Raw genomic sequence first — 25,616 nt, 5'->3', positions numbered from 1 at the left:
TCAGAAGCACAAGGCAATGAGAGGGGACATCAGGGTACTGACTGGGTGGGGGAGGGGGAGAGCAGCCGATACTGGTACTGGGAAGAGAAACCACCTGCATCTTTGAGCGACCTTGCCTTTAGGCTGCCCACTCATTGTTGTTGATATAACTTTAGAAAACATCAGAGGACATCTGGTTTTTAATTTTTTAGATTTATTTATTTTATATGAGTACACTGTCGCGGTCTTCACACACACCAGAAGAGAGCATTAGATGGTTGTGAGCCACCATGTGGTTGCTGGGAATTGAACTCAGGACCTCTGGAAGAGCAGTCAGTGCTCTTAACCACTGAGCCATTTCTCCAGCCCCAACATCTGTTTTTGAGTCGGAGTTTAGCATTAGAAGTTAGAAAGAATGAAAGAAAGACCCTCAAGGGCCCAGAACCCACTTTGTTGCTTCAAGATCCCATCCCCTTCCCAAAGAAAGACTATCATGTATAAATAGCAGAGGGTGCCCGAAGTTTTCATGTCCACTTGTGTCTTTTTTTAAGGTCCTGTACGGTATCATTTATCTGCTTATTTGACGATCTAAACCAGGGGTTGGGGGAAGTGTCATTGGGCTTTGGATGAGTTGAGCATGCCTGTGTGTCTGTTCACTAATTTCACCATTGAGAGCCCCTCAGTGCTCACGCATGGGCATTCGGACATTGCAAGGACTTATGGCATACATAGGTGTCTCTGTGCCCTTGTATGTCAGATTAGCAGTAACGGCAGATGGGCAGAGAATAAATGGAAGGTCTCGAGATGCTGGGAAGATCTGATAGCTGGAGACTCATTTCTGAGAGAGAGAGAGAGAGGGAGAGAGAGAGACAGAGAGAGAGAGACAGAGACAGAGAGAGACAGAGAGACAGAGAGACAGAGAGACAGAGAGACAGAGAGAGAATTCATACCAAGCAGACACAGAAAAACCGATAATGGACTAAGTCTAGAACGACTCACAGGACAACCTATCAAGCCTAGAACGTCTCGGAATGTCACAGCCCAGAACAACCGATGGGCATAGTTACGACCCACCCATCAAGAAATGATGAAGGGGCATTACATGTGCTGGGCTCTGAAGAGATATATCTTGGGATGATTTCCATTGAAGTAGATCAAAATTAAAATTAAGCTCAAAGTCTTTGTTTTTAAAAAAGCAAAAAACAAACAAACTGTGATGGTTTGCATATGCTTGGCCCAGGGAGTGGCACTCTTAGAAGTTGTGGTCTTGTTGGAGGAAGTGTGTCACTCTGGGGGTAGGCTTGGAGATACTCCTCTTAGCTGCCTGAGGATGCTCAGTCGGTCCCTGGCTTCCTTTGGATGAAGATGTAGAACTCTCAGCTCCTCCTGCACCATGCCTGCCTGGATGCTGCCATGCTCCTGCCTTGATGATAATGGACTGAACCTCTGAACCTGGAAGCCTGCCCCAATTAAATGTTGTCCTTTATTAAACTTGCATTGGTCGTGGTGTCTGTTCACCACAATAAGACCCTAACTAAGACACAAACAAACAAAAAACAAAACAACAACAACAAACAAGACCTTAGCCCTCGTGGCTGGGAGATTTGAATGTGTGAGTGTGAAGATTATCTCCTTCCTCACAGTGTCAAACCAGTGTGTACAGTTCGTTTTGGGTGTACAGCCAATGCTTTGACTTTAATTGAGTTTTACCGAGACAACTCTACAAAGAGCAACACTAAATGCGCAGAGGGACATAGAAGAGTTTAGTGGTCCCTGCCCTGTCTCTTAGATGGAACAGCACCCTGGAGTTTCCTCATTTGCTTGTCGGGCTCTCGGCTTCCATGCATTCCCACAGACAAAACTCTTCTTTCTTTTCTTCCCTCCCTTCCCTATTTCCTCTCTTTCTTCTACATGTAGGAGTGAACATGCTCACTTACTATGTATGTATGTATGCATCAGAGGCTTTCTCTCTCACTACCTTACTTTTTGGAGACAGAGACCCTCACTAGACCTGAAGCTTGACATTTCAGCTAGGCTGGCTAGTCCACAAGCCCCCTCCTCAACCCCAGGATCCTCCTGTCTCCAACTCCAGCACTGAGTTACACGTGTGTGTGTTACACACGTGTGCTACCACTCCTTGCTGTTTAGTGGGTGTTAGGGAGTCAAACTCTAACCTCATATTGGTGTAATACTTACCCACTAAGTCATCTTTCTAGTCCAGAACTTCTTTCTAAATATTCTTTCAGCAGATTATAGGTGATTACCTTTATGTTTGATACAGAGATGACCACATGGGTTCTTTCTACCTTACAGAGATTGGATGAGGCTAGCCCCAAGCTTTCTATCACCAGCATCCTTTTGAGGAATTTCTAAGTGGCTCAAAAAGAATGTGAATCCCAGAATGCTGTGGACTTTGATTTCCCAGTGATGAGGCTGTGAGGATTTCAAATGTATGTCTTTATGATTTTATTGTGTATCTAGAATGTCTGAAGATTTAATTTTTTAAAACTGATGTGTCTGTCTGTCTGTGTGTGTGTGTGTGTGTGTGTGTGTGTGAGTGCCCACGCACTTTCGTGTACGAGCACGAGTTTGAACTCTCAGAGTAGTAGAAGCTAGGCAACATCACCATAATCTAGGGAGACATCTCTGAAGTTCTCCTCTCTGCCACCCACAGACACTCGGAAAATCAGTCTCCTTCCAATCTAGGGGTCATATTTGTGTCTAGTAAGCCAGAGATAGGTGGTATTAAAGGGGAGATCTCTGAGCAAGCAACTTCTTACAACCCTGAGCTCTCCTTGGCCGCCATCTTTCTTGGCTGTCATGGATGGAGCACCTTCCTTGCTGAGACCATCTCATTATGACTTGACAAATCCCTAAAGAGCAGGAAGGAACATTGTGTGGCTGGGCATCTTTGGCTCTTCTCTGCAGCATCATCTCTATGAAGAATTCTTAGGACATCCACAGCTTGGAGAATGCTTGCCAAAGAAAAAAAGAAAAGAAAAAAAGACCATGGGGATGTGATATGGTCCATAGGGTGAAGAAGCGATAAAGGCTGTAGGTCCCACCACATTGGCCCCAGGGCACCAGCACAAGTGTGGGAACAAGTTGATCATGCCCTGGGAAAGGGGGCCTGGCCAAGGCAGCCCCAATTTGGCAACAGCTTGTGGGGAGTAAATCCTCTCACCAAAGGTTTTCCCTAATCTGAATAAATTCAATTTCAAATTCTGCCCTTGATCTAAGCCCCTTAAGCTTCCATGAAGGACTAAGGACCTCCAGAGTCAATGCCAATAACAAAAGACAGGGGGAAAAATCTGCCTTTCCCTATAGCTCACTGCTGTATTCTTTACACTAACTGGCTTTGGGGGGAAAAATGCTTTCTTTTAATCAAGTTGTCTTTGGCAAATCCCCCGCCCTTATTTTGAAGGCGACATTTGGCATTTCCTTTTTGGATGTTCAACACATTTGTAGGGAAAATGGGCAGGAAGCACAGGACAGTGTTGTGACCAGCAAGCAGACAGTGACTAAGCAACTGTGTTAATAGTGACAGCTAGATGTTTGTCCCCCCCCACCCCAACCCTACCCCCCTTACACACACATACACATACACCCTGCCAACCATGGTGTTTGCAGATGGGTTTTAGAAGTGCTTTTCCAGGCTTGGGAGAGGGCTCAGTTGGTAAAGTGCTTAATGTACATGTGTGAGAAGTTGAATTCGACTTTCACAAAAGTAAAAAGTAAGACAAGGTACTTGTTTATAATCACAGGACTAAGAAGGCAGAGATAAGAGATCCCTGGGCTTGCTGGCCAGCCAGCCAGCCTAGCCTCATTAGTGAGCTACACGTTTAAATGAGAGAGGTCTTGTCTTGACAAGCAAGGTGAGGCCTGTGGGTAAAGGTGCTGGTCAGCAATGCTCTAAGGAGACCAAAACCTTGCTGATAGTGATGGTGGGAGGAGCTGACTGACTCAAGATACTCACAAGGGGCTGGAGAGATGGCTCCGAGGTTAAGAGCACTGACTGTTCTTCCAGAGGTCTTGTGTTCAATTCCCAGCAACCACATGGTGGCTCACAACCATCTGTAATGGGATCTGATGCCCTCTTCTGGTGTGTCTGAAGACAACTATAGTGTAGTAAAATAAAACAAAATAAAATCTTTAAAAAAAGAAAGAAAGAAAAATAACCCCTCATTCATTTCCACAATTGCTGTGACAAATGGCCTCGAATATGGTGGCTTTAGGTGGCATTCTCTGCTGCTGCTGGAATCACAAAGGCAGAAGGAGTTGCAGAGACAGAATCTGAATCTGAACATACACAAGATTATGCATCCCCTAGAAGCCTGTGGAGGTTGTTGAGTAAAAGCCATGCGGGTGTGATGAGTGTGGTAAGTGTGGGAGAAGCAAGCCGGTCTGGACCGGATCGGTCCGGTCAGAATGGGTGGTAGGTGACTGGAGATAAACACAGGCTGTAGTCTGGGCACCACGTGACCCAACCGAGGAAAAGAAACCTCATTTTTTTTTATCCTGAAAGTGTAGGGGACCCCCAGAGGGTGTGAGAACTACAGACCGCTATGGCAGCTGCCATTGCTGTCATCAGAACCACAGTTCTGGAGCTCTGGCTAGTGGGGACCACAAAGGCGAGCAGCAGCAAAGGCTGTTTGACTATGTCCCTGCCCATTAGATTCCAGTGGCACCACCTCCCTGTGGAAGTATCTGTGGAACCTAAAAGTGTCTGCACAATTGCAGAGTGCTCAGTATCCTCAGGAGGACCACTGGCATGGAGTGGTTAGCGCTGTGATCTGGGGACATCAGAAGCTGACCTGGAGGACGCCTTGAAGGCTTGGGTGTATTCTCCTTCAGCACTTACCTCAGCCTGTGTAAGACTGACACTCCGCTCTCCTCCAAGGTCATATCCGCAAGTCATTACCTTTCTTATTCTAAGTTCCTCCTAGAGGAAGAATCATGTCCAGGAAAGTGCCTCAAGTGATGAAAAGATAGAGATCCCTTCCCTGGAACCATGAGTAATAGGTTCTCTGCACACTTTCCCAAGGATCTCTATGTACTGAACTCAAAATGGCTCTGCACAGGGAGCCAAAGCTGGCCCAGATGGGGACTGTTTGGCAGGCTTTCATAATTTGGAAGCTCTGGGTGAGTCACATTGGGCTAATTAGTGTTCATCTAGTTGACACAAACTTAAGTCACTCGGGAGGAAGGAACCTTCCTTAAGGATTTACCAGATTGGCCAGAAGGCATGTCTTCTGGGCATTTTCTTGATTTATTATTACTAGGAGAGGGCCCAGATCTCTGATAAGATCAATTTTATCTATTCCCTAAGCAAATAAGGGGCATCGGGTTGGGGCTTAGCTTGACCAGAGGAGTTCAGTACACAAAACCTCGGCTTCCTGGTAAGAAGGTATGGTCAGGGAAGAGCCTTGTGGGACTACCTGGTTCTCATCTTTCCACCAGCCATCTTTCTGGGATTTAGCAAGCAGAGTGAATTTAGACATGCTAAATATATTAAATTTTAGAATGTAGAAGCAAGTAAAAATGTATTTCTCAACCCCTGTGACTAAATATTTCAAAACAAGTCAATCTTTTTTTTCCTTGATGGAGGTATATTTAAGAAATATATTTTACCCTAAATTTTTCAGTAATATTTGCTTATTTATATAGACTCAGGATCTCATCTAGGATAAATACGGCTCAGGTTGGCTGGTCTCCAACTCTCTGTATAGCTGAGAACAACTCTGAACAGCTGATCTTTCTGCTCTCATTATCTGAGTTGGGATTCCAGGTAATTGCCACCTTTTATGTGGTGCTAGGAATTGAACCCGGGGCTTCCCACGTGCTAGACAAGCCTCTAACAGCTAAGCTACACCTCGAGTCCCCATAATAATAGTTAAATATAAACCTCTCATCCTTATAATGGTTTTTGTTTTTGAACCAAGACAAACATGATCTGCCCCGCTGGGAGATGACTTTCTTGTAACAGTAGACCGTAAGGACAAGTAAACAGACCAGACACAGACTCAACCAACTGCTAACCAAAGATATTTGGGGAGAAATTCCATCTGTACTGAAGATACAGAAGCATTTTTAAACCATTATTCCCCAAGCAACGCAGTACCAAAGCTCTTTACACGGAACTTATATGGCATTAGGCGTTACACGTGACAGAGATGACCAGAGGTATATGGGAGGGTAGGCATATGTTCTATGGGAATATTATGTCATTTTCTACAAACCACTTGAGCATCCAAGGTTTTTGTTCCTGTGCATGGTTGTAGAGCCAACCCTCTGTAGACACCAGGGGACAGTTTTATATAAACACATTCCCCTACTTGATTCTTGTCCTCTGACAAACCTTAATATACTCTCGGATGGTGGAATCTCGCACGGAACCACAGCAAAAAGAGAGGTGGGCATATAATCAGACCATAGCATGCAACATGTGGAGCTGGCCATGGAGGTTCTGGATTGGCAGGGGCAAGGCTCTCTATACCTTTTATGTGCACTGTTCTAGGAATGCTGGTCATTCTCTTCACAGTTAGGCCTCTCCACCCAGCATGGAAAAATCACCACCAACCTAGAGTTTCTAGCTTACAGTGCCCTCCACATCACTGTTCTGAGAGCCCAGGAGAGACATAGAAGAATCAAATCACACGTGAAAACCTCCAAGTTTCTTCAGGATTGAAGTCAGTAAGCAGAGCCCAGGAGAGCCCACATACAAGTTCAGTTTCAAAGGCTCAGAATGCAAGAAGAGCTGATGTTTGGGTTTAGGGGAGAGAGCCAGAGAAAGACGGATGGCTCAGTTCAAGCATGCAAAAGCACGTCTTCCTTACTGAGGCCTGTGGGTTCCATTCAGTCCCTTGACGGACGGGGTGAGGTCCACCTGCAGTATCTACTTTCTTGGGGTGAGATTTAAATGCTTGCCTCAACCGAAAACAAATCACAGTTAATCAGCTTTCTATGGCACCTGACATAAATACCTTTTTTTTTTTAATTACAGATTTTTTAAATTTAGTCTGACATAGCAGTAAAAATATTGATGTGTATGTAGGGGGTCTTTTACATCCCAAATCCTAGTACTTAATTCTGCTCTGTCCTGTTGCAAAAAAAAAAAAAAAAAAAAAGCCGAATAGTGCAGCTTTCAAAACTTCAACTGTATGTCAGAAGATGGCATGCTGAGGTTTGAGAAATGAGTTGTATCCGAAGACTGGAACACTCCATAACCAGACCGGTGAGACACATAAAAAGATGGGCGATTCCTTAAGGTGTCAAATGTCATATGCTTTAGTTCCCAAGTGGCATCCCTGTTAAAGTCCCCTGCAGTCTGAACTACGCCATAACAGGTACGTGCAAAGGCCAAAAATGTCTGGAGAACTCTATCTGTTGGCAGCGACTCATACTTCTTTTCCGTCAGTCACGTATGAGAACCATGCTGTGCAGCCAAAAAGGCAGCGTGGGTGAGGGTGAAGAGACTGACGCTCACCCGGACCTTCCATAGCCACGCCACCATGTTTCCGAAGGAGTGGCAGCCCCAGAGCTAGCCTTCCACACTGGGGTAAATATGCCAAGAAAAAGAAAGACTTCTCTTGGCTCACAGTCTCAGCTGGCCTTGTTGCTTCGGGCCTTGTTCTTCTGGCCGACAAGGGTACGTGCGTTTGGGTGTGCATACCTTCCAGAAGGAGCCAGGGATCTGGAAGCCCAAAGCTTTTCTGATTAGCTGGTGGTAGACTCCAGAAGTTTCTCCAGGGCGCTGTGGGCCCCAAACAGCTCAGCACGGTGTCCGGCAGGGGGCGCTACACCAGGGACAAAGCAGGGCAGCGATGGAGGGAGGGGGATAGCGGGGAGGGTGTGTGTGGCAGGCACCCCTAGTCCAGAGACTCAGGGCAGGAAAGAGCTGCACTGGAGAAGGAGGGAGAGACGCTGGGACTCATCCTTATAATGTAATGTGAGCATTTTCAAAGTCATAAAGTATTTTTTTTCTGAAACCTTTTTGAAGGGCTACTTGGGACTTCAGCTATGGTTGCATTGTGAATATTGGATTGTCTTTAGTAAGAGCTGTTACGGTGTTTGGATGAACATGGGAGTGTGGAAGATAGTCTATAGGTCTGATATGTTTTTAGGAGTAAAATTATTGTGCCCGGGGCTGGAGAGATGGCTCAGCGGTTAAGAACACTGACTGCTCTTCCAAGAGGTCCTGAGTTCAATTCCCAGCAACCACATGGTGGCTCAAATCTATCTGCAATGGGATCCGATGCCCTCTTCTGGCGTGTCTGAAGACAGCAACAGTGTACTCCCATACACTGAATAAATTAAATAAATTAAAAAAAAAAAGTTATTGTGCCCAAAGTCACAAATATTTAAAGCTTTTTGATATATCACGTGTGTTGTTACCTTACTTTTTCTCCGTATCTTGGTGTTGGATCAGCATTTTTTTTATTACTGTGAGACAGGTAAACAGTGACATCTGTACATCTGTCTGACAGGTCACAGTTTAGCCTGGGCACTGGCGATTACTCCCCCCTCCCCCATCCCCCCTCCCCGTATGTGTTCTTTGCATCTTTCTGCCGAAAAGCCAACAGCTCAGTAAGGTGAGGAGACTGGCATATTCCAACCCACCAGGTAATTCTTACACCTTCTGATCATGCAGAGAGACTTAAAAACAAAAATTAAAGAGGAGGGAAGGAAAAGAGAGGGATGGATATGGGGAAATAACCACCCAAGACCATAAGTGTTGCCTCACAGGATATTGGAAGTTGGGTTGGGAATTTTCCCACATGGCATCCTAAGATCTCCTAGACCTTAGGAATGCTTATCTCAACCTCGAGTGAATGTGTACTCTTGGGGGTTCCAACCCCGAGGTGGGGATGTTCGAACCTGAAGATGACCTTTTTGGGGTGTGTAGAACTGGGTTTAGATAATCCAGAGATTGTTAAGGTCAGAAGGGACTTCAGAATTCATCCTCCTTAAGTGCCTCATCCATCCAAAAGGGAGTTCCAGGGAGAAGTAGTAGCTCACTTAGAGAGTCAAGATCAGGCCAGACCCGAATAATGGACTGCAGATCTGCAGATCTGGACAGGGTACAGAGAAGGCACCAGGTTAGGAGGAAAAGACTGGTTATGTTCTAAAACAACAGAGGCCTTTCCTCATTTACTTTAACTGCATTTTCTTTTACCCCAAAGTAGTCTTTGTTCTCAGCATCTGGGCATACAGCTCACACACTTGTCCTGTTGTATTTTAAATTACATTTTTCTTTTTTGTCTTTTTTTTTTTTTTTTTTTTTTTTTGTTACAGAACCCTGCAGTGGAAAGCATCTTATAAATGAACCAGGGCTAGCAGAACCCTGTTGTTACTGAACATCAGAACTGCTAACTAAAATCTTAGGAATGCTTTTCAAAACTTCAGCTTCATAGGGTACTCAGATTCCTACTTAGGAGTCCTGACTAAATTTCCTGAGCTTTCTTAAGGAGAAATTTCACCCAAATCCCTGGAAACAGAATTATTATGCTCACTCAAGAATTTTTAAGACACCTTATGCAAAATGTTCATTTTGGGGGGTTGGGGAGACATCAAAACCCAGCTACCATTCTTTAAAAATTAATCTGAAAGGTAAACTTGAAAATGTCTCTTCAGCAGGACCTCATACTTAGAAGTGTCTGCCAAAACATTAAGCAAGGAAAAAAGTTAACAGTGAACAAGTGGGTTTTCTGTTGTGTAAATGTTTATACAGATGTTGTAAGTGAGACTTTTTTTTAAAAAACCCTCCGGTTGCTGACAGGGTACAGCTTTGCATATGCGTGTTAACAGGAGAGCGTGCTGTGTGTCGGATGAATGGGGACGCGGGTCTCAATGACTTTCAGATTAAGGGGAACAGATGGAAGGGTCACACTTGAACAACTCAACACAGCAGCATAAAGGCATCTCTGGAGTGGAGTTCATTGCCTTGGACAGATACTGTCAATCACCGCGGGCTGTCTCTCGGTTGACTAACAGCCTGGACCTTGAAAGACTGGGAGAGAGAGAGAGAGAAAAAAACAAAACAAAAAAAAAAAAAAAAACAGAATTTAAAAAGGAGTATTTTGAAGCAAGAACTGGAGTTCTTTTTTTTTTTTTTAATTCAGCTCTGAACTTCAACCTAGACTGATCAGACTCCAAGGAGCAAGGCAGCAGGATGGAAATTGAATAATTAATAATAATAATAATAATAATAATAAAATTAAAAAATAAATATAATGGCTTTTATTAAAAATACTTTTACAAAAATTTAGACCTGTGGCATCCGGGTCCCTGTTGAAACACTAATTTACAAACTGCAGAATTCTAGAGTGGAAAACGGGGAGGTTGCTTCTCCCAGGGACTTGAAAAACTCATCCAAGTGTGCATTGCCAGGTACTGCACACAGGATCCTTTCCTAGCCTTTCTGCATGTGGCCCCAAAAGACAACAGTCAGGCTTCCCCCAACCATGAGCTGTTTTTCAGGACTCTGAGTTCTATCCACAGTGACTACAGCCTTTCAAAGTTAGGTGGGGTTCAGGAGTCTGCCTTTTTTATCCCCTAGAGGACACCTTGGGGCCCTTTGGGAGACCCTCTAGACCTTAGATGGCCTTCCTGTAGAAGAACACCGTCTCCTTTGCTATCTCTGTGCAGCTGATTAATCCTAACTGAGAGCTGGTTCCACTGCAGGTTAGGGGGTGAGCGAGTTCTACAAAGTACAGGCCAGGACTGTTACTTGCTCCTGTGTTTAGGAAGGTGTTTCCAGAGAAGTTTGGCTGGTTGTGAGTGACACATTCTGTAGGCAGGGGATGGAGTACTGAACAGAGAGGGGCAAGTGAACTGAGCAATAGCACCCACCTGCTTTCCTGACTCTGGGCGCAGTGCCACCAGATGACTCACTCTCCCACTGCCTCCCCCTGTCATGTTGGGCTTTGGGCCCCTTGTTTCTTGCCAGGCATTTGATTTCAGCAACCAGAAAAAGTAATGCAGTGGCATCTAGGACCCCCTGGAGGCAGTTTTCACAGGATCAAAGGCTATAAACAACAACTCCAGTGGGTATAATATACCGTCTTAGTGCTGAGTCCATACCTGTCTATACACGGCATTTCCTCCCTGACTATCTCTTCATAGAGAGCTCTCCCGTGTCGGTTAGGACACGAAGCCTGGGAAGCCACATGGCCCTAGCCTGGCTACCAATGCTCACACCAATATGGATGCCAGTCTAGGCTTAGCTAAAGAGAGTCTTCCCCCAAGGCAGAGGGAGCACTGGTTACAGTGAGTTACTAGATGTGTGGGCATGTTTTGCACTTCTTTAATCCCAGCGCTTGGAAACTTCTAGAAGGAAGGATTTACTTGGGTGTATGGTTCTGGTGGGTCCACCACCATCTCGGCAGGGAAGCATAGCAGAAGGCAGGTATGGTGACTAGACCAGCAAGCCGAAAGCAAGAAGGAAACAGAGGGCCCCCTTGGAATGGTGCGCTGCTTTGAAATTAAAGAGTCTGCCCCCAAGTTATATACTGCCTCCACCAAGGCCTCCCCAAATAGTGTTGCCAGCTGGGGACAGAGTGTCTAAATTTCTAAGAAAATGGGGGACATCTCTTTCAAACTACCACAGTGCTAGGAATTAGCTAGAATTCTACCTGGGACTCAGTTCTTTCTGTATAAACTCCTCTGCTAACTACAACAGAGGGCAACTGAGTGGGTTAGGATATATCTCTGAAAGTCACAGCATGTCAGTGGTGACTACTTTCATTGGTCGTAGCAGCCACTAAGACCACTCCTCCATCCCAGTGGGCTCAAGGGGAGAGGATATAGACCTGTACTTCTTAGCTGAAATACACCAGAGTTCTATAAAAGGTACGGCCGTGTATCTGATATTAAAGTGTCTGCCCGTGGAAACAGAGCTGCCATAGGTGGCTCACCTAGATAAATAGCATCTCGTCTGAGCCACCCAAGACACTGAAGCCAGGATAGTGGAAGTTAACACCATTATAAAAGGGAGAAAGGATTTCTATCCTGTGCCTCACAGGAACTGGGCAGGTGGCTCTCTCTAGCACTCTCAGGAGCCTCCTGGTCTCTGACCTGTTTTTCTCTGTGCCTTTGGTTCAGCCTCCCTGACTAGCTCAGAGAGGTGGTGTTCTGAGAGCAGTCTAGCCTGGGGATAAGTCATAACTATATCTATCAACAGAGTAAGCAATTGCAGAAAAAATCGTCTATGTAGGAAAGGTTGTAAACGAGAGCACTGTCTTCCTCAATCGGAACAAATTCAAAAATCAAGACAAATCATCAGTGAAATTAGCGAAGCAAAGCCAGGCGTGGTGGCGCACACCTTTAGTTCCAGCTCTCAGGAGGCAGAGGCAGGTGGATGTCTGTGAGTTTGAGGCCAGCCTGGCCTATAGAGCAAGTTCCAGGACAGTCAGAGATACACAGAGAAACCCTGTCTCAAGAGACAAATAAAAGCAAGAATAAAAAAAAAAAAGAAATTAACAAAGCAAATCGAAGTGATAAAAATGAATTTCCCAACAGGTAATCAATCAATCATCTTTATGGGTGAGCTAGACAAGTGTCAAAGTTGTCATGCATTTTCTGTGGTTAATTATTTATTGTCTACCCATCACCCGCCTGGCTATCCGTCTTCCATTGTTGCCTCTGCTTACCTAGCTCTCACATATGTATCTACGTGTTTTCCTATGTGCATATCAATCTGTAATGTATCATCTGTTTACCTCCTACACACCTATCATCCATTCATCATTTTTCATCTATTTGTCGATCCGGCCTTCCTCTAGCTACCTAACACCAAAATTATGAACCCAGCAGGTCAAACTTTACAAAGGTTATGGATGTCACTGCTCTCTGACATCAAGTAGGGAAAAAAAAGTCCGCTTTAAGGGGAGGGAAAAAAAAAGATCAGGAAAAGTGCAAGCATAGGCCTTTCAAGGTATTTATGGATTATCTAAAACATTGAAAATGACCTATGCTTCGAAGAAGCAGTCCATTCCAAATATTAATGGTTCTTAAGATCGGAATGGAAAGTTGATACCTGATTTAAAATATTCTAAATAACAGTGGGTAGAGGGAATGTCCAGAGCTCTAACTGGTAAAAGTATCCAGAGCCTGGCACCGTGGGAAGCTCTGAGCATCTGAGCCCGGCAGACATGACATCTGTCCCTGCGGTACAGGGAGGTTTCTGCCCAGCATTCACAAGGCCCTGGGTTTGGTCTTCAGCACAGCACACACTGGATGTGGTGGCACTGGTGATTCCAGCTCTTGCCTCCCAGGTGAAGAATAGGTCAAAAGATCAAGGTCATTTCAGCTTCATGGGGAGTTTGAGGTCAGTCTGGGAAAGACTGTCTAAAAAGAGAGAGACAGAGAGGAATGGAGAGATGTTCGTCCGTGTGTGTGTGTGTGTGTGTGTGTGTGTGTGTGTGTGTTAGAGGCAGTAGGATCAAGAATTCAAAGTCATCCAGAGTTTCACTGAAAACTCGAGTTCAGCTCCGAGATCCAAAGAAGAGCATCCACGTTGAAATATGATGTTTTCAACTGGGTGGAGATGAGTTCCAGTCAAGCTGAAGTGACCTCACTGGGCCTCATTCCTAAGAAGGCTTAATATGCACACAAAACTCAAGCTAACGGCTGGGAAGGAAAGGCCACGTTTGTGTTGAAACCCAGAATCTGAAGTTAGGTTTTGGGGTGTTCAAAGCAGGTACTTGTGGGCAGATTTCTCCTGTACTCGGTATGCTGTTTCTGGTCTTTGTTGTGCTATAATGTTTATTAACCACCCTTTGCTACTCAGGAGATGGCTTCTCTCCAATGGCTCCTCTCTTTGCCGACTGAGCCTTTCTTAGAGATCAGCTGAACATTCCTGTCAGAGATGCCTCTTCTCTCCTGGTTAGCTGAGTATTTACAGATCGGGAGTTCTCCGCCTTTCTTATTCTTTGCAGAAAGAATTTACTAATGTGGCTAGGATCGAGGGATCTCCATGTTAGGTACAATGGCTTCTTGTGCTCAGGTGGAGGAGAAATACCTGTTTCTCTTTCTTCTCCTGTAGCTATGATACAATATCCCAACCAAAGCAACTTAAGGGAGGACGAGTTCATGTGGGTTCAAACCTCTACATTACAGCCCAAATGGAGAAGATGTCCCAGGGGCTGAGCTTGAGGGAACCCAATTCATTGCATCTGCAGCCAAGAAGCAGAGAGACAGGAATTTATGCTAGAGCTTGGCTTTCTCTACTTCATATGGTCCCAGATGCCCTGACCAGACAGTGATCTCTCCCAGAATTAAGAGGGGTCTTCCAACATCAACGAATATAATCAACATCACCCCTGACAGTCATTCCCAGGGGCCCATCTCCCAGGTGACTCTACACGCTGTCAAACTGACAATCGTCACTAACAATCACAGCGCCACCTGTTTCGAAATGAACGTCATTTTCATTTTTGGGAAGTGAGGATTTGCTTTTGTCTAATCATCGATGAGAAATGACACCGTGAACAGGTCCCTGTGGCAGAGAAGCAATGTTTCTCGTGAAGAGCCAGCACCCGGCCACCCTGAACTGGAAAGTCAGTTCTTCCCGAGCCCTGGGCTCCTGGTGCTCTGCTTCGCTATTCTGAGGGTGTGTTCTTTATTCTTGTGAACTTCCCAGCATCGCTTGTGAAAGTGGGAGGGTCAAAAGAGGGTTGTGAAAACCTCTGTTCATCCCATGAGCCTTCTTCTATCCTACGGTACAGACTTAATCAAAGAGGATGATTGCGGACTGCACATTTTACTGTCATTACCTGGGTAGCTCAGTGACCTCCCTGTGTGCCCAACTGAAATCTTATCCCTTAGGAAGAAGAGGAGCAAGGTCAGGAGGCGGCACCCCTCTTTTATTTTTTCTTTATCAGAGACTTTTCTCTCATGCGTAGAAGGCAGCCGCTGCTCCGTGAGCAGAGCATTTTACTCTCTGTGATGTCCAGGACCAGTTCTCTCTGCTTTGTAAGAACTACTGCTTGAGGTACTTTGGCATCTCTCTGAATGTGTTAACAGGCCATCCACCCACGTCAGCTCTGTCTGCACTATGAGACTCCTCTTCCTTTCGGATCACAGTGTTCTCCTTTCTTGAGGTCACGGACACTTGAACCACATTGCTGTCTGTAACTCATTGGCCACTTCACGTTATGGATTGTGATCTGGGTCACATTGGAGCTTCTCAGCTCCGACAGTCACGTGGTGATCCCTCCTGAGGCCTGGTTGGCATTGTTCTCATCTGCAGAAGTTCCTCTAAGCCGATGAATTAATAATTAATGCCCGGTATACTTTCCCAGGTGTCCTCATGTCTGGCACTGACCAGAGCTTTAAAACAGTCCTTCAAATCTGCTAATGGTGGCATATGCCTTTAATCCCAGCACTCGTGAGACAGAGGCTGGCAGAGCTTTGAGAGTTCAAGACCAGCTTGGACTACATAGTGAGTTCCAGGATAACCAGGCTACCCAGGGAAACTTTAAAATAAATAAATAGACAGAACAAACAAACAAAAAGCAACCCCTTGAACTCCCAGACGGTTTTATTCCAACATTTGAGTAAGGCAGTATTATACACTGTCTGCCTGTTACACGGAACCCGGCTGTATTTGCACACATGGCCCCTTAGCAGATGAGCCACCATAGAAGGAACTGAATGACTGGAAAATGGTGGCTCACTCCTTTAACCCCAGCATTTGGGAAGCAGAGTCAGGCAGATCTCTGTGAGTCTGAGGCCAGCCTGGTCTACAGAGCAAGTTCTAAGACAGCCAGAACTACACAGAGAAACCCTGTCTCGAAAAATCAAAACAATAACCCCAACAACAGCAACAACAATAATAATGATAATAATAGTGATGATGATGATGATGATGATGATAATTAATAATGATAATAATAGAATTGAATGGCAGGCAGGACAGGAGGAAGGACCAGTGTTCAAGGCTCCTAAGAACGTGGTAAATTAGAATAACAAACAAAAGGGCCGTGGAAATTGTGGAGTGATGAAATCCATTAACCACCATGGTATTTATGCATCCTAGTGACAACTGTGCATGCTTCCTACGTATGCTAGTCACACATATATTATGAATATATATCACACTTGGGAGAAGAGAGGCCCCATGAAGTAAGATATTATGAGCTCTGTTTTATTTCATTTTAAAATAATTTTTACAGCTTCTATACATGTATATGTTCTGTGTTAGACATATTCCCCCCTCATATCAACCCTCACCTTTTCATTCCTGAGTTTTTTTTTTTTTTTGAATGAGCTTTCCATAGATGAGAAAACTGGCTTAGAAAAACAAGTGGCTTCTTACTAGTTGGTATGTGGTACTGCTGGATACAAGTTCATCTTGGGACAACTCAACCCGTGGACTTCTAGAACTTTCTAGATATGTATGTCCCCAGACTCTCTATAACCATAGGATCCTTCTGTTTCCACAACCCAAGGGCACAGAGTTTGGACAACAAAGAAAAGATTTTATTTTATTTTTTCTTCTATAAGAAAAGGAATTTCATGCACCCAATACCCGTGTGAGCAGTCAGCAGAGCAGAGGAAAGCCTGGGCTTCCTCTTGGGGGCGGATGGCCTGGTATCCCCTCCTGCTTGGGAAGGAGGCCTGGCCACTGGGCTCTGATTCAGAACAGGAGCGCAATTCAGAAGCATCCTCTGGCGATGCTGGGAAGCTGCTCACATCCCCGGAAAATTCAGTGGGAGACTAAGTTGATGGAGGGGAGGATTTTTATTCAGCAGAGTCTGAGGCCTTTCAAAGCAGGGCGAGGGATCTGTTAAGGAGCAGTCAAGCATAGGCTGGGAATTATCTCCATTGGGTGCCTACCTGTGACAGGCCTCAAGAGCTGCTAAGAGGCTCATTCAGTGCCTGGGGGGCTGGGGGGACAATGGCCAGTGGGGACAAACAGTTCTGAGGAGTCTATCGAATGATGGTGTTATCTTTAGCGCTGAATAAAACCGGAGTTCCCCCTTTCTGCCTCCTAGCCGGCACTATTTTTAGAAGCCAGTGGTACTTTTCAATTCTCTTTCTCGACTTTTCAACAGGTTCACAGGGGCACAAAGTGCAGTATATAAAAAGGATAATGACTTGGCTTGAGGGCAGGAAAAGGCCGATGAACAGTGCAGCCAAGCCTGCCACGACTAGAATAGATGAAAGTTTTGGGAAAACCGTCTAGGAGAAATGGTATTGTGTGTGGCACAGCTCAGTACTTCTGAGGTGCAGAGTGGGGCTCTCTGAAGTTCAAATCACAGAGAGAGAGAGTCAGCTGTGGACAGTTGTGAGCGGGAAGTCAGAAGAAATGGAGGTCCTGTTGGTAGGTGTGGCTCCAATTAGGGATGGGGATAATAGGTAAGGGTCTCTTAGCCATACTGGATTCACGGGCAAGTGATCTCTCCTGAGAAAGAAAGTGTTGTGTTCTGGGTCTACATCTTTGATTTCTTAGTCATTTTTTTAAAGCAAGAGATTTCATATCTCCTTTTTGTACCTGTCCCCATGCGGTGCCCCCAATTGTGCAGCTGGTTCTATTTTAGATATACAAACTCTTGTCAGAGGGAGATGGTGGCATACACCCTTAATCCCAGCACTCCAGGGCAGATGCCCGCAGATGTCTGTGAGTTCAAGACTGTCCTGGTCTATGGAGTGAGTCCCAGGACAGCCAAGGCTACACAGAGAAACACTCTCTCAAAAAACCAAACCAAACAAGCAAACAAAACAAACAAACAAACGGATGTCACATGCGTGGTCCTAGACGCCAGGCTTCTTTGTGACTCAGCTCTCAGAGAGTAAAGACTATGATTGATATTGTATTGACCCTCCCTCCAAATGGTACAGTTACTTTGCTTTTTGTTATACTTCTGTGTGCTTTACACACATGGGCACGTATATACACATGCATGTATGTGCGTGCACAACAGGTCATGAGAGCATGCATGTGAAAGTCACAGTCTAATCTCGGGTGTCCTGCCTGCAGTGTGATCTGCTTTGATACTTAAGACAGGGTCTCTCTTTAATGTGGAGTTCACCTATTCTCCTAGGCAGGCTGGCCAGCCAGCCCAGGGATATGCCTGGCCTTGTCTCCCCAGCACTGGGATTGCATGCACCCCACCATACCCAGTGGTTTGTGTTTGTTTTCTGTTATTTTTGTTTGTCTGTTAACGTTTCCCTGGGGCTCGACCCCAGGTCTTTAGGCTTGCACAACAAACTCTTTACCAACTGAGCCAGCTGCCCTGAGCGCAGGGATTTGTGCTAAATGAGAACCCTGCTTTTGAGCTACAGCCCAGCCCTACGCTGTGTTTTGCGTCTTTATCCCACTATAGGAAGGCAACAGGTAGTGGTCATGGAGTTTTATCCTTATTGCATGCCGTGTTAAGATTCCTCAAGGAAGGAGCTGTCCTGGCTAGGTTCTCCATAGTCAGTCTATGTTTCACATCCGCATGGGGTACTGTGGAACCCCCCTGTATGATTCAACTACTCACCAAGGTCTTCTGAAGTCCAGCAAGGGTTGTAGAAAAGTTTCCCTGGGTTTCCCCACCCTGAGTGTGGAGAGACAGAAAAGACAGATCAACCTTACGGCCACTCTGGGAATAAAGACTGTCGTACTGTCTTGTGTTTTATGATCCCGTGTTTGAACCCAAATGTGGGTGAAGTAACTGCAACACCAGTCCAAGCTCAGACCCCAGGGCAGTGTCTCTGCAATGGGACCAGGGATGCACGTTGGATGATGTAATTGATAACTGTGATAGTGATGTCTTCTTCCCTCATCAGCTTTGGAATGAAACTGTTCCCCTGAGTCAGGCTGAAGCATGATAATTAATTAGTTTAATTAATTAATTTTAAGTGCATGAGTGCTCTGTCTCCATGTATACCTGAGTGACAGAAGAGAGTGTAAGGTGTCTTTATAGATGGTGGTGAGCCACCCTGCGGTTGCTGGGAATTGAACTCAGGACCACCGGAAGAGCAACTGGTTCTCTTACCTGCTGAGCCATCTCTCCAGTCCTGAATCTCACATTTCTAACAGTGGCCATCCATGGGCAAACTCCTGATTGCAGTGATACCCGATAGCTTCATTAAAACATGGATGTAATAAGGTGCAAGATTTTTGGAGGCTCAGAACTGGCTTAGGCCGCTATTTATTGAAATCTCACCGCCTCAACCACCTTCTCTTCTCTCTCAGTTCCGTGCCTTCCTCTATTCCAAGGCACAGCTGGACACACATCTGGGGCATCCGGGATGCTATCAGATCTACTGTCTCAACGAGCCCCCACTCTCATCATGGGGTGATAGTCCCCGTGGCAGCCCTCCCCTCCCCACCAGTGCCACCTCACAGATGGAGGACCCGGTCTGTGGGAAAGAAGAGACCATGACTTATCGGAACATATGGTTTCCTAATTCAAGTTAAAATGTCTGCACCCTGTTGCATCTGGTGCCATTTTAGTTAGTTAGAAATGCCACACAAGGCTGTGACTAAAGAGGAAGAAACGGAGAAAAATACAGTTATTACACACTCAAGAGCCGGGTTTTGCGGCTCATTAGCCAGTGGCCTCCGTGACTAATTAGGTTTTGTCACTGTTGCGGGGTCATTATGCCTTAATTTTTTTGCACAGTTATTCAGCCGTCACTTGAGGAAAAATGAAGGAGAGAAATACCCTTCTCTGTCTCTCCGGCTCTGAATCACTCAGGCTAAACAACTCTTGGAGCTGAGAGTACCAGAAACTGATGAAATGATCATTTTGCCACAAAAGGACAAAGCGATGAGAGAGGATTAAAGAGGCGCTTCTTTATCTGACGCCGGAGACCTCATTGAGCCGCGGAGGGCACCATTCAGTGGGGGAGATCATTAACTTTGAAGTCAGTCATCCAGAGCTAATGTTTCTCCCTTTACTTCATTTGTTACCCAACTGGCCTTAGCAACCTCCATTTTTGTTACTCATCCTTGGAAAAAAAAAAAAAAAGAGGGAAAATGTGTAGTAAAATAAAGCCGGTGGGTCTTCCACAGGCCAGAGGCCTGGGTTAATTTTTGCCAGCAGCAAAGGAAATTGAGAACGCCAGGGGCTTCGCACAGTGGGGCCTGTGTTGGGTCCAGTATAGTAAAAGAACCCATGGTGTGAGGGGAGACATTGGTGTCAATCACAGGGTAGGGCCACAATGGCTGGTAATTGGCGTGGGTCCACCTTCTAGTCTGTCCTGCTGAGCCTGAAGCCCCCAGGCTCACTCTCGAGCCCCTCTGCTAACAAGTAAACAATTTATCAGGGTTAGGTCTCCTGCGGTTGCTCCATCTAGGCTCCATTCAGCCCCCTATACACCCACAACCCCCGTGCCAGCCCCACCGCACACACAAAAATTTACGTACACCGTGCAATTTGGGGCAGACGCACCATGTAGCAACAAATTTACAACAGGCCTACCATGAAAATGGCTGTGTCAATATACTGCGAACTGGAGGAGCCGTGCGGCTGTGCTGGGCCACAACCGGTGCTCCCGAAGGGCATCAGAGGGAAGGGGACACATTCACTGGGTCAAGTCAGAGCTGATTACGAGCCCTTGATTTTTGACACAATAGCTCACATATGCTCACCAGACTCAGTCACAACTTATAAGCAGCCTTGTCTTTTTCTGCGTCTATATTTAGAAGTCGTGGGTTTTAGGAACCAGAGGGTGGGGCTTAGAAACCCTACAACTGACAGTAGCAAAGTTGTGGTGAGGATTTGGAGGCTCTTTTATTTATTTATTTATTTATTTTTATTTTTTGGTTGGTTGGCTGGTTTGATGTTACTGGTAAGGATTACACTTAATGTGTGTCAGGCATGCTAAGCAAACATTCTAATACTAAGCTACACCTGCGATAAGGACTTTCAAAAGACTTAGTTACTGTGTGGAGAGTGGGCTCCTATGTGTGACTGTGACACGTGACGTCACCTTTGGAAGCCCCTGTACTGTGCGGCTCGCCTCGTTACCCTGCGCCTACCTGGTAAGCACGTTTCGCAGACCCCGTGGACTTGACTGGGACTGTCAGTATACAAAGAGCATGAAGTCACTGCTTCTGAGCATCTCCTGTCTGTGCTGTGTTCCCTGCCATTTAACCCTGCCAAGGAAGTGATCTCATTGTCTGTCATTTACAGACCGGGAACGCCAGGCTTTCCGCAGTGAGAGGGGATGGTGAGTATTGGGCGCAGGATTATGAGCCGAGCCTGTTTGCCCTGATCTGGTTCGGGTGTCCAGACAACCTCACTTCTGCTAGGAAATGAATCTCTCCTGGAGCACAGTGGGAGTTGTCTGTCTATTGGACCTTCTTCTGCCTCTGGCTTCCTTCCCGAGATTTGGCCAACCCTAGACATTTTATGTGAGTACACTGTCGCCGTCTTCAGACACACCAGAAGAAGGTATCGGATCCCATTACAGATGGTTGTGAGCCACCATGTGGTTGCTGGGAATTGAACTCAGGACCTCTGGAAGAGCAGTCAGTGCTCTTAACCACTGAGCCATCTCTCCAGCCCCCAAGATAACTTTCACTGTTACCGTGGGTTCTAGAATTGTAAGAATGTGCTGCTGTTTTGCGAGGCGTATATAACCTTGTCTCAAGCTCTCATCTTTATTTAGCTATTCCAGAATCATGCACTTTGCAGTCGAGCGTATGAACCTGGTGGGACAGATAAATTATATATATTTTTTCAAGTCCCCCCCCCATTTCTGTCTCTTTCCTGGGGAAATCAGCAGTTAGCATATCAAGTAGTGTGGCAGAGCAGCCACCCGGCAAATAATAAAAGAATCAGTGACTTGTATGAAGTTTCTGGAACCTTCCCTCCAGCCAGCTCTCCAAGCGCATTTTATACTTCCACCCAGGGAAGAAAGAGGTCCAGGCCAGAGGAGCCCTTTTGGAGTCCAGCTGGACTAGGGTTGGTTCCATTTCCCTAGGCCCGGCTAAGCTCAGGGGAGGAAGGGAGAGGGAAGCCAGCCCTCAGCCAGAGTCCCTGCCCCATTGTCCACCTCCCAGATGAGACAAAAGAGCAATTTTATGCTAATCAGCATCTGTGGCACCAACCCCAGCCTTTTTTTCCTTCCTCCAAATTTGACCTCTTTCACATGGAGGCATCATCAATGTACTAAATGAGTTCTAAACAGCCTGCTGCCTCAGCTGAGGCGTGGAGCTCACAGCAAGGTAGAGGTGGGGGCTTTGCCTGCATGTGAGTTGGCCATTTGGGAGTGGGAACAAGGACAGGAGCTAGCCCTTACAAACAAGCTCTCTTGTCCTGGGAGCCCTCGGCACTAGGACATCGCTGCTGCGGGCTGTCTTTGAGAAGATAGTTCATGTGGAAAGGAAGGGTCAGGGGCGTTGTCTCCCACCTCTTGGCCAAACAGAAAGAACAAAGGGCTTGCATTAGCCAGACCTCCACAATGCAACAAGTGAAATCTTCCAGAATACAGGTCCTCAGAGAAAGTACACTCATATGGACTCTGGTGACCACAGTCCTCCGCAGCACGTCTCTAGCTCCCCATGCATGTGGAGGGACTGGTTCCTGATGACCCAACTCAGTTGTCAGTTTTGGTGGCAAGTGCCTTTACCCACTGAGCCGTCTCACCAGCCCTGGGTAAGAAATCGTTTCCAATGTGTGAGCTGCCGGCTCCTGCAGCCACAGTGTAAGCACATACATTCCATGTAGACCATATAATGGTTACTGTGATCGGCTCACCAGCACACAAGTCCCAAATTATAAAGTCCAAGAGACAAGCATCTTTCCCTAGAAATGGCATGTCCCTTGATGTTCCTCAACCTGATAAGCCTTTGCCTCTCACCTCTTGGAATCTCAGTTTGCTCAGTGACGGGGGAAGTTACCATCGCCAGCAGAGATTCTCACAGTGAGAGGCAAAGAGGAGGCAGCTTGTGTCAAATGTAAATTATTCCCACTTTCTCATTTTGTCTGTCTATTGCCCTAATTTCAATTCTTGGCAATATTTATTTAAACTAACTTGGTTAAAATGCTCATATATATATATATATAGTAGTATATAATATACGTTATATATCAGATCTATATTTATATGTGCAACATATATATTGTATGTATGTATTATGTGTGTATTTTTGTATATTCTGCTCTAAGCTCTAAACATGGGAACACAGTTCAATCTCTAAGCCCCTGTCCACAGTACTTGATATCTCTCTGTTCTTCATTGTCATGACAAGGTGGCAAAAACCGAACTGTATCCTGACACCTAGGGCGTAAGACTGGAAATCCGTCCATTTCGGGACAGCTAACAGGCTCCTGATTTGTTTCAGAGTTCAGCTGAATGTTGAAAAGGCCTAAGCTCTGCTTTGGAAATGAAGCCTCACTAATTAAGACTTGCCTAATCCCCCTGTGGGTCCAGGGCTGTGTTCTCAAAAAAACAAGTGAAAAACAGCTAATTATTAGGGCTTTGATATGGAAGCCCAGACATCAGAGGGTTCCTGCCCCCTGTCCCCTGTTTTAGGTTCTCTGGTGCCTAGACAAGGCTCTTGAGAGATTAACTGTTTGCATCTTTTGTCCTGTAAAGGGAAGACGATTTTGATTCTTTTCCCAAGGATCGAAATGTAGCTACAAAAGCGTATACAACACAAATGAGCTCCCACATCCACTTTGTTACTTTTACTTTGGAAAGGTTTTTCTCTTCTGGAATCAGAATTTCCCTCTTAGTTTGCTACCTGCCCTGTGGCCTCAGCTCTTCAATCTGTAAACACACAAACACAAACACACAAACTCAAACACACAAAAATTCTCCCACTTGACTGGCCCGTGACATTTCGCAAAAAAAAAAAAAAAAAAAAAAAAAAAAAAAAAAAAAAACCAAAACAAAAACAAAAACAAAAGTAACAACAACAAAAAACCCAAACCAACCACAAACAAACAAACAAACAAAAAAATCAAAAAACCAAACTGATCATTTGAGGTGAGCCAGCTTTGGAAAGAGAAGGTAAAAAAAGAAGAGATAGCTAAAGCCATCGATTTATCATGCCTGTCTAAAGTTTTCGTTCCAGAGTTTATGTCTCTGTTTACTTATTAAATCAACTCAATAAACGTGCATTAAACTCCTCTTCCCTGCAAATTCAACTAGCACACAGATTCTGTCACCAGGGTCTGTCCTTAGACATGGCCTCGCTGACCACAGCCCTCCCCTCTCACGCTCACTAATGCCCTGTCCTCTCAAAAGTGCCTCTAGCCCTCACTGTGCTGTCTGGAGTCAACTCTGATTGCTCACTCAGAGCGGGAGCTTGGTGCCAGTGTGGATGAGTCTAGATTGGTTCTGGGCTCCACAGGTAAGCATGTAGATGAGCCGTGTTTCCAATATTAATGGGGTAAGGTAATATAAATGTTTTCGACTTTAAGTCACCTAGTATTCTTGGTGCGTATTCACCCTCCTTAAATGACAGTTGCTACATTGACTTTTCCTAGCTGCAATGGACATTAATTAGCTATTCATTATCTGGTTTCAGACGCTGCCGAAATGTCCTTCTCTGGGTGCCTCCTCTGCACCTAGTAGGTCTCCAAAGTCCTTCCCACTGGCTGTGGAAATTCTCTGGTTTTGCACATGTTCTATCATCAAGCACAAATGACCCACTGTGTCAGAGGATTGTGTGCATGAAGGAAACATCTCCACTGGTTACTGGGGAGTCAGAAGCAGCCATTGGTTAGTTTTTCCTGGAGCCGAGAGCATGGGTGTGGAGTCACAGTTCCCCATCTCCAGGGAACACAGTAGGTCCAGTCGGGTTCTCAGAACCTCACTTAACAATCAGGGGAATTTAGAAGGGTCTGGTGAGGGTAAAAATAAATTTATTTAGACTGTTGTAAAGTCTGACGGATAAGCCAGCTCTTCCTTCTGGTTAGCACTTGCCTTCTGGCAACCGGGTTGCGGAGCGCTTTAGATGTCAGCAAACTGACTGCCCACAGAGAAGTTTCTCCCCTCTCCCTGCCTCTCTGCCAATGCCGAGGCCCTCTGTATCCCAGAAGCTTGCTCCAAAGTTCTTTGCATGACTTAAGGATTGAGTTCCTCATTGCAGTTGCTTCCAGGGGACATCTGCTCAGAGGAGCCAGTCAATATTGTAGAAAAGTTCAAAGAGTGCTCATCATTAGCAGTGTCATCTTTACAACCGGGAGGTAATGGCATTAAAGGGGACGGTCATAATACCTAACAATAGTGACCTCATTAACCAGTGATTTATCATGATGAAAAGACCTGTTTAACCTTTGGTCTCCACAAGCTTTCTCCCCTTAACAAAAAGCCCTATTATTTCACGTTGTCAGGGGATAATTTGTGAGTTGTTAAAAAGCCACATTCAATTATTCTTAAGACAATTATATGGAGCCCATGCTCTGCGAAAGGTGCTTACACAATAATTTTTGTTTTTCCCAGTCTTTTTAGCAGGACACAGGAACCAGGTGTCTGATGGCTTTACCATAGGCTCTGCCTACCTTCTCAAGGAGCTGCTCTGGCTGGCTGATTACACATTGGGTTTTCTGACCTGTAGAGCCTGGTGAATTTAAGGTAGCATGCCAGACTCTTCAACCAGATCTCAGTAGCACTGGTGGACAGACATCACAGGAACAGAGTCAGATACTGTGGGAGAAGGTTGGGCCCTGCCTTCTCGAAGCATG

General features: G+C 45.6%; 1 pseudogene across 1 annotated transcript; it reads right to left on the bottom strand.

Moving 5' to 3' along the window:
* Nucleotides 1-7,123: 7,123 nt before the first annotated feature.
* LOC308413578 (membrane magnesium transporter 2-like) lies at nt 7,124-7,492 on the bottom strand (annotated as a pseudogene). Its single transcript has one exon. The product of its transcript is annotated as a membrane magnesium transporter 2-like (transcript).
* Between the last annotated feature and the right edge of the window lie 18,124 nt (nt 7,493-25,616).

The sequence above is a fragment of the Micromys minutus genome (assembly GCF_963924665.1).
Source record: "Micromys minutus genome assembly, chromosome: 32".
Taxonomy (NCBI): Eukaryota; Metazoa; Chordata; class Mammalia; order Rodentia; family Muridae; genus Micromys; species Micromys minutus.
This window is presented reverse-complemented; position numbering and strand designations above follow the sequence as displayed.